We start from the raw sequence: 21,997 nt of genomic DNA on the forward strand, positions 1-21,997 counted from the left end.
GTTATAGCTACCTGATAAGTAATTTATTCAAGTTATTGCTACCTGATAAAGTTATTCATTAGGAATAATGCTACCTGATTAAGTAGTTTATTCAGGTTATTGCTACCTGATAAAGTTATTCATTAAGAATATTGCTACCTGATAAAGTAATTTATTCAGGTTGTTATTACTTGATAAAGTTATTTATGAAAGATATTGCTACGTGATAAAATTATTTATTGAGGGTATTGCTACCTGATAAAGTAATGTATTCAGGTTATTGGTACCTGATAAAGTAGTTCATTCAGGTTATTGCTTCCTGATAAAGTAATTTGTTTAGGTTATTGGTACCTGATAAAGTAGTTTAGTCAGGTTATTGGTACCTGATAAAGTATTTTCTTCAGATGATTGCCACTGATAAAGTAATTTGTTCAGGTTATTGCTACTGACAAAGTATTTTATTCATGTTATTGCTACTAACAAAGTAATTTATTCAGGCTATTGCTACCTGATAGTCTATTCTTCAGATGATTGCTACTGATAAAGTAATTTGTTCAGGTTATTGCTACTGATAAAGTAATTTGTTCAAGTTATTGCTACTAACAAAGTAATTTATTCAGGCTATTGCTACCTGATACTTTTTTCTTTAGATGATTGCTACTGATAAAGTAATTTGTTCAGGTTATTGCTACTGGCAAAGTAATTTACTCATGTTATTGCTACTGACAAGGTAATTTATTCAGGTTATTGCTACCTAGTAATGTCTTTTATTCAGGTGGTTGCTACTTGAGGGATTTATTCAGGTTATTGTTGCGTGATAATATCTAATTTATTGAGTTTACTGTTAACAACTCATATTGAATCGTTAAATCATTTGTTCAGGACCTGGTCACTTGTTAAAGTCAATTATTTAGGATATTGTTGATTAAGTCATTAATTCAGTGTAAACCACTACTTTATAAAACTTATTAATTTAGGTTGTTGTTTCTTAATGAAGTAATTCATTCATAAATGGTTATTATCATTAGCCAAGTCACAACCCTGATTGGGTAAGCAGAATATTAGAAGGCCAAAGGCTTTAATAGGGGAAGCAGCCCAGTAAGGAAAGGAAATAAGGGAATAACAAAGAAACTATATATTAGAGATGTGCAAAATATATGAAACATTTTAAGCTGAGTAACAACGTAAACTAGGTCAGTTATAAATAAACTATAAGAGAAATCAATCAATTTGGGTAATTGAAATATATTAGGACAAATAAACGTACCAAATAGTTATGAAAAAAAAATATGCACCACTTGGCTGATGTGGTATTTTTAGTTATTTTACACATTTGATGAGAAAGATGCCAAATATCACCATTTGACCACGTTGTAAGAAAAACAAAACCCACTAAATGGCATCACTGGTGACAAGTGCATCGCCCAGTGGGCTCCTGTGACGTCACAGCGAGAGAGAAATTGACGATTGTATCGCTATGTTATTCCTTCTTGATGTCCATCCCCTTCGACGTAGGTGGTCGTAGGATCTCCCTTCCAATATCTTATCTAGCTTCGGCCTAAAGGAAATTACAGATAGGAGTTGCCGGTCGAAAATAGGATGTTCAGAGGTAGGAATAAGGCGGGTGGGGAGGGCTTAGCCCAAAAGGAATCTGAAATTGCTCCAGAGTTTGTTCATTCAGGAGCTGCTGCTCGTTCCAGCGTATAAAGGATCATTGATGTTACATTGTTTATTTACAACTATGTGGAATGATTCGGGGTATGTAGTTTATCCCTGAAAATGTGAATTTATTTCGGTTTATGTTAAGTGTTTTAGATAATATTGCTTCATTCAGGGTTTGTAATTTGCACTGGATGATTTTGCTCTATTTGAACTATGTAGGTTAATGTAGTTTTTAGGAGTCGTATAATTTCTATGGGGGAGATAGTGTCCATAACTGAATGTATTAATACAGCTTCTGTTTAATCACTTGACAAAATGTGGTCTTTGAATGACATAGTTCTATGTAGGCCTAATGTATTCGCAAACAACTTATGGTGGCCTGGTGGTAGCGTCCTCACCTGGTGATTGCCAGACTGGGGTTCAAGTCCTGGTCACACTAGTTAGTTCCTTTGGTCGCTGCAACCTCACCATCCTTGTCAGTTAAGGATGGGGGGATTGAGGGAGCCTATAGGTCTATCTGCTGAGTCATCAACAGCCATTGCATGGCCCTCCTTGGTCCTTGCTCGGGTGGAGATGGGGCTTGGGCGCTGATCATATGTAATATGGTCAGTCTCTAGGGCATTGTCCTGCTTGATGGGGCAATGTCTCTGCCCCTTGCGTCTGCCAATCATGGGCGACCTTTAAACTATGATGTGATATGGCAATGAGGTTAATTGTTATTACTTTTCGCTGTTTTTTTTTTTCCCAGTATTTATATTTTTATCAGAAACCTTCCATAACATTACATTTCTCTGTATTATTGTTATTATTATTATTATTATTATTATTATTATTATTATTATTATTATTACTTAAGCTACATCCTAGTTGGAAAAGCAGGATGCTATAAGCCCAAGAGCTCCAACAGGGAGAGAATAGCCCAGAGAGGAAATGAGATAATGAAATAAATAAAATACAATTGAAGTAAGGAACAGGTAAAATAACATATTTTAAGAACAGTAGCAAAATTAAACTATACCTATTATAACTAAACGATATAAAGAGACTTATGTCAGTCTGTTCATCAAAGAAACATTCACTGCAAGTTTGACCTTTTGAAGTTCCACCTCTTCAACAGGAAACTCATTCGAGCTAAGTGGAAATCAGAAATTCTGAGAAAGGTTATTGAAAATCAACGATAACTAACACTGATTGCCTTTCCGGTATCTCATTAGTGACTATACACTCTTTGACGATGACAACAGCCCGATTAGCATAGGTACCCAAAGACACGAGACATGATTCCCGTTTCCTTTCGCTAACAGCAGGAAAGTGCAAATTTCTCTCCATTATTATAATCATTATCATTTAAATTATCAAAATTATTATTATGAAATTATTATCATTATTATTGAAATTATTAAAATCTGCTTATGTGGAAATAACAATAGACAAAGTAGTGGAAATTCTCTAATTGCTTCGAATTAATTTTATATTCATCACGTATCAGCTTTCGTGATTTCTACACACACACACACACACATATATATATATATATATATATATATATATATATATATATATATATATATATATATATATATATATATATATATATAATATACATAAATATATATTTATATATATTCATATATTGTAAATATATATATATATATATATATATATATATATATATATATATATATATATATATATATATATATTTATATATATATATAAATGTATATACTTATATATATATATATATATATATATATATATATATATATATATATATATATATATATATATATATATATATATATATATATATATTATTTCAAATTATTATATGCAATTATGAAAATGACGTAATAATGAATAGAACCGAAATGCGTGGCATATTAAGTAGTTTGTAGTTTATAATGTAATTTCACTATTTCAGTTACGCTTATAAATTATATATATATATATATATATATATATATATATATATATATATATATATATATATATATATTGTGAATATATGTGAAGATTGTATGTAAAGTAACACACACATATATATAAATACATATACATATATATATACACATATATATATATATATATATATATATATATATATATATATATATATATATACATGTATATGTATTTATATATATGTGTGTATAGAGAGAGAGAGAGAGAGAGAGAGAGAGAGAGAGAGAGAGAGAGAGAGACAAGCAAGTCATCGACTTCTCTCAGGATGCCGGAACACTCCAAATTAATCAATCAACCAATCACAGAGTTTTCACTTATTCATTGTGAAAATAATAATGCTTATTCTGATAACGGCACATTCGTATAATATACAGATAATTACGCCTTTTGAGAAGTAGCTCATGTCGAGATAAGGGTAGAAGAGACTCTCTTTAGCTATGGTAAGCAGCTCTTCTAGTAGAAGGACATTCCAAAATCATACCATTGTTCTCTAGTCTTGGGTAGTGCCATAGCCTCTGTACCATGGTCTGCTACTGTCTTGGGTTCTTGGGTTAGAGTTCTCTTGCTTGAGGGTACGCTTGGGCACACTAATCTGTCTAATTTCCCTTCCTCTTGTTTTGTTAAAGTTTTTTTAGTTCATATAGGAAATATTTATTTTATTGTTACTGTTCTTAAAATACTTTTTTTTTTCTTTGTTTCCTTTTCTCACTGGGTTATTTTCTTTGTTGGGGCCCCTGAGCTTAGAGCATCCTGCTTTTCCAACTAGGGTTGTAGCTCAGCAATTAATGATAATAATAATAATTACAATCAATTCAATGTTTGGATTTATTTGAAGTGAAAAATTACCACCAAGGCGCATAAAGACCTATTCAAACTCCCTATTTATATATTTCTTTAGGAATAGTTAATGACCCTGAGGCCGCTGTTAGGTAATTAGTCCACTTAAAGCGTAATTATCACCGGCACACTCTGGCCTTAATGAGAGAATTTCCCTCTAGAGTTACTGACATATAATATTAACCGGCATCATTAACATGCAATTAGATCAGGTTTTGATTTGTGTCAGGTTACCTTCAGCTGAACTACTTTGTAATCGCTTCAGTTATTGTGTGGTTAGTTAGAAAGATTCCAATTCCTGCGTAATCAGGGAAATTGTTCCAGGTGTGTAGGTGTAGACTACACCATTTTTATTCAGAGTCAGCAGACCGATTCAAATTACACAGGTAGATTAAAATGAATTGGGTAGATTCAGTGTATGTTATCTGATTTATATTAGGTTGATTCAAGTTATGTAGACCGATTCGTATTATTTGTATGATTTGAACCAACTCATAATAATATTATTTGAAATAATTAAAATCATAATAATGATTAAAATCATAGAAGTTCATTAAAATGTCTTAATGTTGGGTGATTCTGATTCAAAAAAATCATGATTCCCTGTTCATGTTGGCCCATTAATATTGGGAAATTTATTTTATATTTGAGCTTTGTAGGCCTAATAGCGAATGTTTTCCTTAGAGGTTGATTGTCTGCCTAAATATTTGCATTTATCTTTGAATATTGTGAAATATCGTTTTGATGGGTCGGGCGGGGTGGGGGGGAGTTACTTGACTTAATGTTAAACCGTGTAACTGTTATTCTTCATGAGTATCTGTCATCAATTTTTTTGTTCATGATAAGTTCACACCTAAATAATACCCTTGTCAAAATGTAAACTTTCCTTCTCTTAATAATAATAATACATACATACATATACCAAGGCCCTTCCCCCAAATTTGGGGGGTAGCCGACATCAACAAAGAAACAAAAACAAAAAAGGGACCTCTACTCTCTACGTTCCTCCAGCCTAACAAGGGACTCAACCGAGTTCAGCTGGTACTGCTAGGGAGCCACAGCCCACCCTCCCACATTATCCACCACAGATGAAGCTTCATAATGCTGAATCCCCTACTGCTGCTACCTCCGCGGTCATCTAAGGCATCGGAGGCAGCAGCAGGGCCTACCGGAACTGCGTTACAATCGCTCGCCATTCATTCCTATTTCTAGCACGCTCTCCTGCCTCGCTCACATCTATCCTCCTATCACCCGGAGCTTCTCCCATCAACTCTTGCATTCATCACCTTCTTTAGCAGACAGCCATTTTCCATTCTCTCAACATGGCCAAACCACCTCAACACATTCATATCCACTCTAGCTGCTAACTCATTTCTTACACCCGTTCTCACCCTCACCACTTCGTTCCTAACCCTATCTACTCGAGAAACACCAGCCATACTCCTTAGACACTTCATCTCAAGCACATTCAATTTCTGTCTCTCCATCACTTTCATTCCCCACAACTCCGATCCATACATCACAGTTGGTACAATCACTTTCTCATATAGAACTCTCTTTACATTCATGCCCAACCCTCTATTTTTTACTACTCCCTTAACTGCCCCCAACACTTTGCAACCTTCATTGACTCTCTGACGTACATCTGCTTCCACTCCACCATTTGCTGCAACAACAGACCCCAAGTACTTAAACTGATCCACTCCTCAAGTAACTCTCCATTCAACATGACATTCAACCTTGCACCACCTTCCCTTTTTGTACATCTCATAACCTTACTCTTACCCACATTAACTCTCAACTTCCTTCTCTCACACACTCTTCCAAATTCTGTCACTAATCGTCCAAGCTTCTCTTCTGTGTCTGCAACCAGTACAGTATCATCCGCAAACAAAAACTGATTTACCTCCCATTCATGGTCATTCTCGTCTACCAGTTTTAATCCTCGTCCAAGCACTCGAGCATTCACCTCTCTCACTACTCCATCAACATACAAGTTAAACAACCACGGTGACATCACATATCCCTGTCTCAGCCCCACTCTCACCGGAAACCAATCACTCACTTCATTTCCTATCCTAACACATGCTTTACTACCTTTGTAGAAACTTTTCACTGCTTGCAACAACCTTCCACCAACTCCATATAACCTCATCACATTCCACATTGCTTCCCTATCAACTCTATCATACGCTTTCTCCAGATCCATAAACGCAACATACACCTCCTTACCTTTTGCTAAATATTTCTTGCATATCTGCCTAACTGTAAAAATCTGATTCATACAACCCCTACATCTTCTAAAACCACCCTGTACTCCCAAGATTGCATTCTCTGTTTTATCCTTAATCCTATTAATCAGTACTCTACCATACACTTTTCCAACTACACTCAACAAACTAATACCTCTTGAATTACAACACTCATGCACATCTCCCTTACCCTTATATAGTGGTACAATACATGCACAAACCCAATCTACTGGTACCATTGACAACACAAAACACATATTAAACAATCTCACCAACCATTCAAGTACAGTCACACCCCCTTCCTTCAATATCTCAGCTCTCACACCATCCATACCAGATGCTTTTCCTACTCTCGTTTCATCTAGTGCTCTCCTCACTTCATCTATTGCAATCTCCCTCTCATTCTCATCTCCCATCACTGGCACCTCAACACCTGGAACAGCAATTATATCTGCCTCCCTATTATCCTCAACATTCAGTAAACTTTCAAAATATTCAGCCCATCATTTCCTTGCCTCCCCTCCTTTTAACCCTTTTACCCCCAAAGGACGTACAGTACTGGTACGTTTCACAAAAGCCATCCCTTTACCCCCATGGACGTACAGGTACGTCCTTGCAAAAAAATGTTATAAAAAATTTTTTTTTATATTTTTGATAATTGTTTTTAGGAAATTCAGGCATTTTCCAAGACAATGAGACCAACCTGACCTCTCTATGACAAAAATTAAGGGTGTTAGAGCAATTTAAAAAAAAAAATACTGCAAAATGTGCTGGAAAAAAAATAACCCCCTGGGGGTTAAGGGTTGAAAATTTCCAAATAGCCTGGGGGTAAAAGGGTTAAAAAATGAAGGTTGGTGATTGCGTTGGAAAAACTATGGGTTTCCACCGGTCCTCTTTATCAAAATCATTCAAATCCCCTTAAAATACATCATTTAATAGTCTTGTTTTCTCCATAAGTCATTGTATTATTGTATAATTTTACCATAAATTGTCATCGACGCAGAGGCACACGTATATAGAAGGTCCAAACTTACAAATATTTGGTGACAAACAAACACAAATCTAACTAAAGATAAGATAGAAAAATACTGTCATAAAAAATATTATATCCTTTAATACGTTAAAAAAGAAAAAAAAATATTTATAATAACCTGATATCTATTTCATATGAAACCTACTTACACTGCCATATTCTAAGTTAGACATAATAATACATACAGGTGGCTGCTATCGTACATACACCCCTAGGCCAAAATGTAACGAAAATCGACTTAAAAACAGCTTCGGTAAATTTACAGTTTCATTCATTATGGGGAAACTGGAATGAAAATATATTTGTTGCATCAGAAATAGTGTAGATCCAACGAATTTAACGTTTATTTTGACGGCAAACCATCCGATTTAGAGATTTACTATGTAATTGGAGTTAAAACAACAAGTTGTTCTAGAATGCAGAAAGACCCTACTTCATCCCAACAATTATGGGGGACACCAGGTGGGAACCGGGGTTTTGGGTGGGGGGGGGGCGTCAAATGATATTTGCAATAAATGAATACTTATCCTTCCACCACCCCTCCCCCTATACCCCTAGCTAGCCCTACTGGGGGGGGGTGGGGGCTCCGCCCCCCCCCTTAAGGCCACAGGGATTTTCAGGGCACTACTGAACCCTTGGAGGAAAAATAACTGGAGATGCCCTGACCCGGATTAAGGGAAGCCAGGTTTTTGCCCTTCGAACTGTCAGTTCATGATCCTTCAAGTTAATCTCTGTCACTGTATTGGAATTTGTATTCAGTTCTATTCAGACCTTTGTTTAGAGACGGTAACCCTTATTGTGCTTTCATTAGCGATGGCTCCTTCCTGTGCTGCTCTTGGTTGTACGAAAAAAATAAGTTGCCTGCCTTTTGGCAAAGTCAGTAACAACAGTTGTGAGATTATCACAAGCTGTGTTCAATGTCATCCAAAGACGGCTATAAAGGTCAACGACTTTACTGTAGTTCATTATTCCAAGGAGTTTGTAACTGATTCACCAATAAGTTGAGCAACAAGTTTAAAAATTTTTTTTTTTTTAATAAAGTATTACAGGAAGGGACCATCGGTAATAAAATAGCACAAGTAAATAGTTATCAGCTAAAAATAAAGGTCTGAGTAAAACAGACTAAGTACCAGTACGCTGTCGGAGGATTAACTTGGGATCGAGATTTGACAGTTTGAAGGGATGAATCTGGCCAAATCTTGCCCTCACGGGTTCAGGAAAGAATTCTGAGTCAGGGCATCTCCAGTAGTATTAATCCTCCTAGACTGAACCTAATAAACCCACCTAACCTAGCCTAGGGGCCCTGTACCCTTACCTAGGCCTACGAGGGGCTCCGCCCCCCCCCCCCTTAAGGCCACAGTGAATTTCGGGACACTACCGAACCTAATACAACCACCTAACCTAGGGCCCTGTACCCCTACCTAGGCCTAGCCCCATCCGATTTAGAGATTTACTATGTAACTGGAGTTAAAACAACAAGTTGTTCTAGAATGCAGAAAGACCCTACTTCATCCCAACAATTATGGGGGACACCAGGTGGGAACCGGGGTTTTGGGTGGGGGCGGCGTCAAATGATATTTGCAATAAATGAATACTTATCCTTCCACCACCCCTCCCCCTATACCCCTACCTAGCCCTACTGGGGGGGGCCTCCGCCCCCCCCATGTGACCCCCCCTTAAGGCCACAGTGATTTTCAGGGCACTACTGAACCTAATAAACCCACCTAACCTAGCCTAGGGGCCCTGTACCCCTACCTAGGCCTACCGAGGGGCTCCGCCCCCCCCCCTGCGACCCCCCTTAAGGCCACAGTGAATTTCGGGACACTACCGAACCTAATACAACCATCTAACCTAGGGCCCCGTACCCCTACCTAGGCCTAGCCCCTGCAAGGCCCCCCCCCCCCTTACAGCCACTATTTAACACATCCATCAAACCAAATCTAAAGTGATGGTACTGCTGTATACATCGTTATACTATCACTATTATAATATACTCTATAAATTAATGAAGCTTACCTTAAACTGTTGGTTCATCAAGATGTGCTGCTGCTTTGAGGAAAACGTGAAGCCGTTGGGAAGGTTCCTTGACATGCAGGACAATTTTTATTTTGTAAAATTAAATTGTGTCTCTGGCACAAATCCACTAAGTTTTCAATATCCCCCGAATAACTTGCAACAAATTCATTGTAAGTTAGGAAACAGTCAGGACAAGAAGATGGAATTTTAACTTCTTGTGCAATATGAGATGACGTGCTTGCTATTGCCTCCATTTCTAAGAACAAAATGAAATGCATGGGAAAGATGATGTATTGTCGCGCTGTGATTGGCCAAACATGTATGACGTCATAGTGGATAGGCGCTATGATTGGCCAAACGTGTAAGACTTTATAGTGGACTAGTTTGTCTGCGGATTATAGTGGTTACAGGGCTCATTTAAGCAAATACAAGACCACAGTCAACAATAACAACAGACTTGGAAAAAATCTGGGAGGAAGACATGAGTAGCGTGAGTTTAATCGTCGATACATAAAGAACTAGGCATTTGCAACAGATAATATTTTACAGAAATACTACAAAAGACTTGCTTTACTCGGGAAATATATTATTATAATAGATTTCCCATAATGGATGAAACTGTAATAATACCACAGCTTCTTGGTACCAATTAAGCTCAAGGGGTGTATGTACAATAGCAGCCACCTGTATTATCATGCCTAACTTAGAATACGACAGTGTAAGGGGGGTGGCATGGGGCGTTACCCACCCCACCCCGTTAGGTAAGTAGGTAAAGACACAGCCTGTAGGTTAGGTTAGGGGGGGGAAAGTTTAGGTAAGTTGATGTCCATTTTCAACGAACATGCGAGGAACTGGCCGCTGATGTACAAAGGCACCAAGTTCAAGTTTCGGACCTTCTGTATATTGCAATCTCGCTTTCTAACACGGTCTAATCCACAATATCTTTGCTTGTTTATGCATTGTGCTTCTGTATCCCACTTACCTAACCTAATCTAGGACATACGTATTTCTAAGTGATTCACAGAATCTCTGCAACACGTAAAAAGCATTGTTATCACAAATGAAAAACTTACAGGACCAGAATTTCATGTTACTACCAATAGTGGCTAGTTATAAATACTAAGGTACACTTAATTCCTAGGACACAGTCAATATTAATTTTCAATAGCAAATATCTAAATACCGAACTAGCTTAGGGTAGCCTACGCTAGTCTTGGCCTTCACCTAGTTAAAGCTATTAAATAAAATTATATTGTATATCTAGAGGTAATTGTTTCGTAAAACATGTATACTATATATTCATTACTTATAAATATCTATATTTAATAATAAAAAAGTCTTAGTTCAATTTAAAAACACGTTTTGTATGTACGACGCACCTCCAATACCATGCGAGAAATCGTGTTTCAATATCGGTTAATATCTGAAAATATAATCAAGCTTTCAAGCTTTTAATTTATATAATGGCACCTATAGCATTAAATAAAGCTTTAGCTTCATTTATTTTACATTGACATACTTACAGAACGAAGTTAAATGAAGATATATATGATAAAATTCTTTAACAGCCAGACATGTTGCCACTAAGTATTACCACTGGATTATCGTACATGAGTCTTAAAATTCTCGTTTTTCAAAACGAAATTATCGTACACACTTTCATCATAATTATTGAGGAATTACATGATTGACTTATTTCATAATATTTTAGTATAAATGTTTAATTAAACACATACACACACATATGTATAGACCTAAGGTATGTATCGTACAGCATACCGGACCTAAAATAATCGTACATGTATAATAATTATCGTACAAATAACACCCCTGCGGTCTTGTTTACAAGACTTCTTTTACTTCTGGGGCGAGAATTGAGAATCCGGGTCTATGGAATTTTCAAAATTATCCTCAATTTACCTAAAAAAGCAATAATCGTACACAGTAACTCTGTGTGGAAACGTATTTAGCCAAATTATAAGATTATCCATAATATTTTGTACTTTTTTTTATTAAAAATCTATCAGATTATTGGCTAAAACTGGTTCCAAATTTATCATAATAATGATATTTTGATTATAAAATAAATTTTTGAATATACTTACCCGGTGAATATATAATAGCTGACGTCTCCGACGGCTCGACAGAATCCAAAAACTCGCGAGCGATCGCCATGAAGGTAGCGGGTGTGCCCACCAGCGCCGACTATCGGCCAGATACCGCATATACATGTAAACAGCTCCAGTTCTTCTCATCCCGCTGGGTCTCTATCGGGGAGGAAGGGGGGGCCTTTAATTTATATATTCACCAGGTAAGTATATTAAAAAATTTATTTTATAATCAAAATATCATTTTTAAATATTAAACTTAGCCGGTGAATATATAATAGCTGATTCACACCCATGGTGGTGGGTAGAGACCAGTATTAATACGGTTTACGGCGTATATGCTTAGAGTTTTTGACAGTTATATCATAACAAAACCCAAATAAATATAGGTACCTGGTAAGGAAGCTGACTCTAACGATTACTCTGCCTTGTTAGTCCGCTTTCCTCACGAAGCCCAGCCATCCTCTTAGGATGCTGAAAGACTCCCAGGAGCTGAAGTATCCAAGGCGACAACCCATACAACAGGACCTCATCAAAACCCTTAATCTGGGCGCTCTCAAGAAATGACATTTGACCACCCGCCAAATCAAAAAGGATGCGAAAGGCTTCTTAGCCTTCCGTACAACCCAATTAAAAACATTTCAAGAGAAGATTAAAAGGATATTGGAATTAAGGGAATGTAGTGGTAGAACCCTTACCCACTACTGCACTCGCTGCAACGAATGGACCCAGTGTGTAGCAGTCCTCATAAAGAGTCTGGACATCTTTTAAGTAAAATGACGCGAATACCGACTTGCTTCTCCAAACGGTCGCGTCCATAATACTTCGCAGAGATCTGTTTTGCTTAAAGGCCACGGAAGTTGCTATAGCTCTTACTTCGTGCGTCCTAACCTTAAGCAAGCAACGATCTTTTTCACTCAAGTGAGAATGAGCCTCTCGGATTAAAAATCTAATAAAATATGACAAAGCATTCTTTGACATAGGCAATGAAGGCTTCTTAACTGAGCACCACAAGGCCTCAGATCCACCTCGTAAGGATTTAGTCCGAGCTAAATAAAACTTCAGAGCTCTAACTGGACACAGCACTCTTTCAAGTTCGTTGCCTACGATCTCTGACAGGCAAGGTATATCAAATGACTTAGGCCAAGGACGAGAAGGCAGTTCATTTTTGGCCAAGAAAACCAAGCTGAAGTGAACATGTGGCTTTATCTGTAGAAAAGCCGATGTTCCTACTGAAGGCATGGATCTCACTGACCCTTTTAGCTGAAGCCAAGCACACTAAGAAAAGCGTCTTGAGGGTGAGATCCTTCAGGGAGGCTGAATGTAATGGCTCAAACCTGTCGGACATTAGGAACCTTAGGACCACGTCTAAGTTCCATCCAGGAGTTGCCATACGACGCTCCTTAGAGGTCTCGAAAGACTTAAGGAGATCTTGGAGATCTTGATTATTGGACAGATCTAAGCCTCTATGTCTGAACACAGACGCCAACATGCTCCTGTAACCCTTAATAGTGGGCGCTGAGAGGGAGCGAACATTTCTCAGATGTAGGAGAAAGTCTGCAATTTGGGCTACAGAGGTACTGGAAGAGGAAATGGATGATGACTTGCACCAGTCTCTAAAGACTTCCCACTTCGACTGATAGACCTTGATGGTAGATGCTCTCCTAGCTCTCGCAATCGCTCTGGCTGCCTCCTTCGAAAATCCTCGAGCTCTTGAGAGTCTTTCGATAGTCTGAAGGCAGTCAGACGAAGCGCGGGGAGGCTTTGATGAAGACTCCTTACGTGGGGCTGCCGTAAGAGATCCATCCTTAAAGGTAGACTCCTTGGAACGTCTACCAGCCATTGAAGTACCTCTGTGAACCACTCTCTTGCGGGCCAGAGTGGAGCAACCAATGTCAACCTGGTCCCTTCGTGAGAGGTGAACTTCTGCAGCACCTTGTCTAGGATCTTGAAAGGTGGAAAGGCAAAAAACGTCCAGGTGAGACCAGTCCAGCAGGAAAGCGTCTATGTGGGCTGCCTCTGGATCTGGAACTGGAAAGCAGTAAGTCGAGAGCCTCTTTGTCAGAGAGAGTAGCAAAAAGCTCTATGGTGGGTTGACCCCATGTCATCCATAGCTTCTCGCACACAGTCTTATGCAACGTCCACTCCATGGAGATGACTTGTCCTCTTCTGCTGAGGCCGTCCGCCAAGACATTCATTTCTGCACAAATCTCGCCAAAGGAGAGATGTTACTGCCTTAAATGGAGTTCCTTCTGATCCGTGGATCAAAGACCCGAGCCTTCCAGACTGTCCAGTGGAGCTCCCTAACCCAAATCCGCTGCATCTGAAAACAACACATGGTTTGGGTTCTTGATCGCAAGAGAAAGACCTTCTCGAAGTCTTATGTTGCTGTCCCACAAAGTCAGACATGTCTAGACTGAGTTGGAGATTGGGAAAGAGATACTCACTAAGCCCTTCTCCTTGTTCCAATGTTTTAGGTGAAATCGGAAAAGGGCATAGGTTGAGTCTCCCCAGAGAGATAAACTACTCCAGCGATGAAAGAGTTCCCACGAGGCTAGTTCAAACTCTTACAGAGCAACTGTTTTTCTCTTGCAAGTGAAAGACTTTTAACAGAGCTTGTTCCATTCTTGCGGGAGACGAAAAGGGCCGAAAAATCAGACACTGTATCTCCATTCCCAAAAAAAGAATAGTCTGGGATGGGGTACTGTAAGTTACGACTTCTCTACGTTCACTATGAGACCTAGCTCCTTGGTTAGGTCTAATGTCCATTAGAGGCTCTCCAGACAGCGATATAATGACGACGCCCTGATTAGCCAGTCGTCAAAATAAAGGGAGGCTCTGAATCCTCAAAAAATGTAGAAAGCTTGCTACATTTTGCCAGGGCCTTGTAAAAACAAGAGGAGCAGGAATGAGGTCGGAGTACAGTGCTCGACAGTGGTACATTACTTTCCCGTCCACAAACCTCAGATGTAGTTGAAAGTTTGGATGAATCGGGATGTGGAAGTATGCATCCTGAAGGTCGAGAGAGACCATCCAGTCGCCTTCCCTTTCTATATTTCCTTTTGTTTGATTGCTTATGATAGTTGAAAAGTCTCCATTTCATTAATCAATTCAACAGAACCTGGTTCGATCCCCACGAGGATCGTAACAGTTGGCGACCTTTGCCAGAATTTTCGACTACATAACCAATTGAAACAGGGAGAATATAGAAAGAAGCAGAATGAGTGCGATTATGAGAGATTTGATAGATTCAGGTAAACTTCTTGGTCTAGATGGCGATGATCTCCGTGATTACGTTATTAAGAGAGAACAGGAAGTGTTAGAGAGAGATGAAAGAGCAGCTGAAAGAGAAGAAAATGAAAGAAAGCGAGAAGAAAATGAAAAACAGCGTAAGCATGAGTTAGAAATGGCTTGTTTAAGACAAACTCTTCATAACAGTCGGTCAGGTAGCAGATCAGGGAGTAATTCATCTTTAAATAGTGACACTGATAGTTTAGATATGAGTGTAGTGCTTGAACTTATACCGAAATTTGATGAGGAAGATGTTACGAAATATTTTATGTCTTTTGAAAAGTTAATGAACAGAGTAGGCGCTCCTAAAAGACAGTGGACTTTGTATTTACAATCAGTTTTAAGTGGTAAAGCACATTCTGTGTATAGTTGTTTGTCTGAGGATGAAAGTGAAGATTATGATACTGTGAAAGAAACCATACTTAGTGCATACAGATTGGTACCAGAGGCGTACCGTAAGAAGTTTAGAAGTTTGAAGAGAGATGATACTAGTACTTATGTAGAGTACGGAAAGAAGTTAGAAAGATCGTTTTGTGATTGGTTGACTTCCGCTGAAGTCGATAATTTTGAAGATCTCAAGAACTTAGTTTTGTTAGAAAGTTTCAAAGATAACATATCCCCAGACATCAAATTATATATAGAAGATAGGCGTGAAACATCCTTTGCCGGTGCTACGAGATTAGCAGATGAGTACAGTCTCACACATGGTTTAAGTGGCAGTAAAAAGAAAAACGATCTTTTGTCAAGTAAGGCACAACATAGTAAAGGTAGTTCTAACAATAACGATAATAGGAACAGGGATTATTATTATTATTATTGTTACACATGTGGGAAGGAAGGTCATATTTCTCGGTACTGTAGGAGCCAGTGGGCAGTCAGTAATTCATTGGTCACTTGTTACAATTGTAATGAGAAAGGTCATATAGCTAGGAATTGCACACTAGAAAGTATGAATGTGAAGAAACCTGTGTCACTAGTTAATAATCTTTCTTCAGGAAGGAATAGTCTCTTGAAAGAAACTAGGAAACATTATGGTGAAATTTTTGTCTGAAGGTTTAGTTTCTTCTCTTAAAGGAGGTGATTCAAGGGAAGTAGTTTTGCTTAGAGATATGGGAGCGGCCGTATCACTCGTTAGGAGAGAGAGTGTACCAAGGAATGTAATAATCAGCATGAAAGAAAAAGTTATGCTAGGTGGGTTTCCGAACACTTGTGTAGTTCGTCCTTTGTTACAGATGAAATTGGAAAGTCAGTTAGTAACAGGAGATGTAAAACTAGCAGTCATGGATACTTTGCCCCGTAGACGGCGTTGACATTATTGTTGGCAATGATTTAACTACCTCCAAGTGTGTGAATCCTATTTTAAGTGAAGTTCAAGTGCCTGAAATGATGGTAACCAGGTCAGGATTAGATACAGATATTAACTACGGTCATAGGTTGTTCGAGGATTCGAACGTAGGTAATAGAGGCAGTGATGATGAGCTTAGCATAAGTGTAGCTGAGGAAACTGACTTTACAAATGTTGATGATGTGAGCAGAGATGATGATGTAGCTGTCGAAAGAAGTGATGTACAGTTTAGTGTTTCAGAAACTAACTTATTGAATAAGGATGAACTAGTTAAGATGCAGAGGGAAGATGAAACACTAACTAGAATTTTTGAATGTGAATTGGATGATGAACCTGAAAATGTTTGTAAGGAAACATTTAGTTTAAAAGACGAACTTTTGTGTCGCTATGTTCGTCCTAAGACATGTAGCAAAGAGGAGGTCATAGAGAAATTGGTAACTCCTAGGAAACTTCGTGAATCAATTTTGAAATTAGCACATGATGAACAAGGACATTTAGGAGTAAATAAAACATTCAAGTGTATAAGTAAAACGTACTTTTGGCCTAAAATGAAAAGTGATGTGAAGAGATATGTTTTAAGTTGTCACGAATGTCAAATGGCTGGCAAACCTAATCAAGTCATTCCCAGGGCTCCATTATGTAATATTCCATCGGTAGGAGAACCTTTTGAGAATGTCGTAATTGATATCGTTGGCCCTTTGCCACAGAAATGTAGATAAAATATCTGGGTTCGATACAACTAAGCTTCTAGAGGATGAGCACAGAAATCTTTGCAGTTGAATGTAGGGATCGATTTGCAATCTTAGAGACTTTAAGAGACAAATAACAAACAATTAATGAATGATACTTGGGATACTATAAAAAGGAGACAAAGATAGACGTTGATTGTTAAATGTTTTTGAGGAAGTAATGAAAATTGCAAGATAGAGCATGCTAAGCATTCCAGTTTTGATAGTGAGGTCAAAAGAAAAGCTAGAAATGACTGGAGAGAATATTTAGACAGGAAAGCAGATGAGTCTGGCAAAGCTATGGTTTCAATGAGTGACCATGGTATAAAAATTGTACATAGAATTATCATAAAAATCTCTACGGGAGCGAAAAAGAAGAAGCCTATAACCATCAAAAAGAGAGATGGAGCTGTTATAACAACAGAAGATGAAGAAAGGCAACGTTGGATGGAACACTTTAGTGGGGTCATGAATAGAAGATATAAAGGGATTAATTTGATTGATATACCTGAAGCTGAGGAATACCTTGATGTGCCCATCAATGAATTCAGAGTGTTTGAAGTCGAAGCTATCTTTTTAAAAAACTCGAAGAGATGGGATGCCTCTAGTTATGATGGAATAACTGCTTAGATAATATTGGCCGAAAATGAAGTGACTCCCAGATTAATCACAAGATTATTTTGTAGAAAGTGGTGTGAAGAGGCAAAGCCTGATGAATGGGAGCTAAGAGTGTTGGTGAAAACGGCAAAAATAAGGAGATCTGACCGATTGCAGTAAGTACAGAGGCATCACACTTACGTCAGTTGTCATGAAAATACTATGTTGTTTATCCTCCTCATGCATTTTGTAACGCATAGAAGAGTTGGTGATGTTGGAAAAGGATTGGACTGGATTGGTAACAGGATATTAGCTGACCTAGAGTATGCTGATGACGCTGTCCTTATTAGCAGAAAACCAGAGGTCAAGATAAATAGAAGAAAGACAGAGATGAAGAGATTGGAACATGCAATGGATGAGGAAATATCATTGGAAGGAAAAAGGTTTAATGAGGTGGAACCATTTAAATATTCAGGAACTATAATATCTACTACAGGGATTAAGATTTTGAGTTCAATGAAAGATTGAAAAAAACAAATGAGACAATGGCTAGGTTAAGTAATATCTGGAAATCAAATCGCCTGAAATTACATATAAAAGTCTGGCTATATATCAGTTTAGTGAGATCGGTGTTGCTGTTTGGATATGAGTCGTGGTATAACAATGAAACAATATCCAACAGATTTTATAAATTTGAGAACAAAGCCATAAGAAGAATATTGGGAGTTAAATGGCAGGACAGGATTAGAAATGAAACTATAAGAGAGATCACTCAAGTGCCATATGTGTATGAGATCATGGTGAGGGGTAGATGGAGATGGTTTAGGCATGCTCTTCGCTCTCTCCAAGAGATTAGTTCGCCAAACTTTCAACCAGGCTCCACAAGGCCCTAGAAGAGTTGGAAGACCCAGGCCTACATGGCTGAGGACTATGAAGCGCGAAATAGATGTTGAATGGAGAAGTATTGATTTAAAAGCTCAAGATGGAGACTAATGGCAATCTAACCGAGGTCCTTTGCGTCAATAGGCGTAGGAGGAGATGATGATATGTGGTTTCAAGCTATTTAACTCAAAATGAGTCACTTTGCCTCCCTCTTCCGCTAAAAACCAATTTGTCGCTATACCAATTCAAAATAATGGATGCTCCTTATCTTTATAAATTACCACATACCATGTCCTCACTTCACTCCGCATTCTCTACAGGTATAAACATAATAAAACATTAAATTGCATTATAGCGCACCGTGCCGGTTGACGCCAGGTTTATTTTTCCAATGAATCATACTTTTTAAAAAACAATTTATATATAACATCACATTCTAATAACTTCTACAAACTTCTGTACTGATATAGCAGTGCATATTTAAAACAAAATGAACAAACTTTCAAATTAACATATAAGCCTCCTCTGCCGCCCAGGAAAAACCATAGATAAAAAACAAAATCTCAAGTTTTGAAAAAACTATGGAAACCTGTGTATCCACGGCAATAATGCAGAGTAACTCAAATTTGAGTGGTGGAACCTCACTCTTGTACTACTAATAAATAATAATTATAATAATATTAATAATAAATTCGACTTGCTCGGGCTAGCGTGCGCTAGAAAGTGACCACTTACTAAATACCTCTTCAAACATTGAATACGTTTCACCCAACACTAAATTCTCATTGGCCACTGCCTACATAACAACTGAACTTAAGTAACAAGACACTTAAGATCTGCTTACATGTCGTTAGGACAATTATTTTTCGCTATACTTCGTAACGCGAAAAAATTCTAGTCCTCACTTCACTCCGCATTCCCTACAGGTATAAACATAATAAAACATTAAATTGCATTATAGCGCACCGTGCCGGTTGACCCTAGATAATACCAAAGAAAGGGAGAGAAGGAAAAAAATGGAGAGAGAGAAATAAATGTTCCGATTGAATGATTTACACATTTAACCTCTTTTTGAAGCCTTTGACAAACATGTTTACTTGAAACAGACTACCAACACTCATGTCTATGAAGACACCTATCATTGACGTTATCGTTTGCGATGTTTGAACTTGTAGCCACAGTTTTAACAAAAAATTCTGTTTGGTTACATTACAGGAGCTTTTAAAAAACTTCTTAAAGAGAAATCTATCAAAAGGACAAAATCATTCCAGCTTCCTCTGTATCAAGCAAAATACATCAAATATGGAAAAGCATTTGTGACAACTTCTGATATCAAAAACTTCACAGTATTGGTGATTTTTCATTTTTTTTTTTCTGTTCAACTAAGAAATCTTCAAATTACAATAAACTTAATTCCCCAAATCTCATAAGAAAACCTTAATGATCTATCAAAGTAATTAAGAAGTTTTTCAATATCGGAAAATATAATCCGCACGGATTCTGCAACACCATATTATCAAAAAGATCCTTTGAATGCACCGATCTACCAGCTTAATGTTTCACAGGTGCTTGCAAAGATTTAACAAGTGAATTTTCCGTTGGATCTATGTAACCCCTCATTTCATGCATGCACGTTATGGCATAAATAGCCTGATCACTGGAGATTACTAAAGCGCCGGAATCTAATAAAAGCGTCATAAATAAAGCAACATACAATGGCATTTAGCTTTGCTCGTGACCATTATTGTAAGCTTCTCTTTGTTGAAAGACAAGTTGGTAGGCCTTGTCGGTGCTGTCATTCATCGATGATAGAATATGCTCATGACAACTGAGGTCCCCCAATTTCCTGTCCAAATTAGATGCCACCGTTAAAGACGACTGCTGGCATTTCATTGTATTCACGATCCTGGAAAGCAGATTCCAAAAATAAAACATTGTACATATATACTTATAATTTCAAAAAACTTTACCTTCTATATCAAAGTTAAATTTCAGAGAAAAATTTCCCTCTTTGCCGTGTGTAATAACCTTTTGTTACGTAAACACTCAAAGTTTAACAATAAAGCTTCCCTCGTTAATATTAACAGTCAAGATGGAGAGGACTTTCACTCTGGAATATTCTACTTAAGAATTTTTACCTCCATTTTATTAATAACTTTTGGTATAAAGCACCAAACCTCAAGTTAAAGCATCAATTCCCTCTGTACCGGGACACCAATATTAGAGATTAAAAACCTCAACATATTTTTAAAAGTAGCGAAACAGTCTAAAGAATGAATAACTCTCACAAGTCCATAACTCTGAAAAATATAAACAAGAATTGACCATTCATCCATGTTAGTTGACAACACTTCAAATTATCCACTCTTTTGTACTCTCTCTGGGCTTACATACATTGATGACCTGAACAGTGTATTCAGTACAAGTTTAAATTCTTTGGTTTTCTATGATTTCCAAATCTGGCTTTTTGCTACCTACTTGCATTAAAATCGAAAATCATTTATCTGAAACAACGTTCAAACATTGCCAAAGTACTTTACATAATTCATTTGCTGTCCAGTTTCCAACCACTCTTTTCATGATAAAAAATGCGCTGTATTCATCGCTAAAAACTTCAAAATTACTCCAAACCTACTACTGAGGTGTCACAACATAAATTTCCCAACACCAGAGGCGTCACAATATAACTATTAAATCTGAGGAGTCAATATAGCGGTAAATTTCCTATGTCTGAAGCGTCGCAATATAGCGGTAAATTTCCTATGAGGCGTTGCAATATATTGATAAGATTGCCTACATCCGAGGCTTCGCAATGTGATAAATTGCCTACATCTGATGCGTCACAATATAGTAATTAACTGCCTACATCTGAGGCGTCACAATAGTGCTAAACTGCCTACATCTGAGACGTCACAATATAGTGCTAAACTGCCTACATCTGAGGCGTCACAATATAGTGCTAAACTGCCTACATCTGAGGCATCACAATATAGTGCTAAGCTGCTACAGTGCATCTGAGGCGTCACAATATAGTGATAAACTGCCTACATCTTAGGAGTCACAATATAGTGATAAACTGTCTACACCTTAGGCTTCACAATATAGTGATAAACTGCCTACATTTTAGGAGTCACAATATAGTGATAAACTGCCTACATTTTAGGCGTCACAATATAGTGATAAACTGCCTACATTTTAGGCGCCACAATATAGTGATAAACTGCCTACGTCTTAGGCGTCACAATATAGTGATAAACTGCCTACGTCTTAGGCGTCACAATGAAGTAATAAGTTAAATAAGT

The sequence above is a fragment of the Palaemon carinicauda genome, chromosome 6 (genome assembly GCF_036898095.1).
Source record: "Palaemon carinicauda isolate YSFRI2023 chromosome 6, ASM3689809v2, whole genome shotgun sequence".
In the NCBI taxonomy this organism is placed as follows: Eukaryota; Metazoa; Arthropoda; class Malacostraca; order Decapoda; family Palaemonidae; genus Palaemon; species Palaemon carinicauda.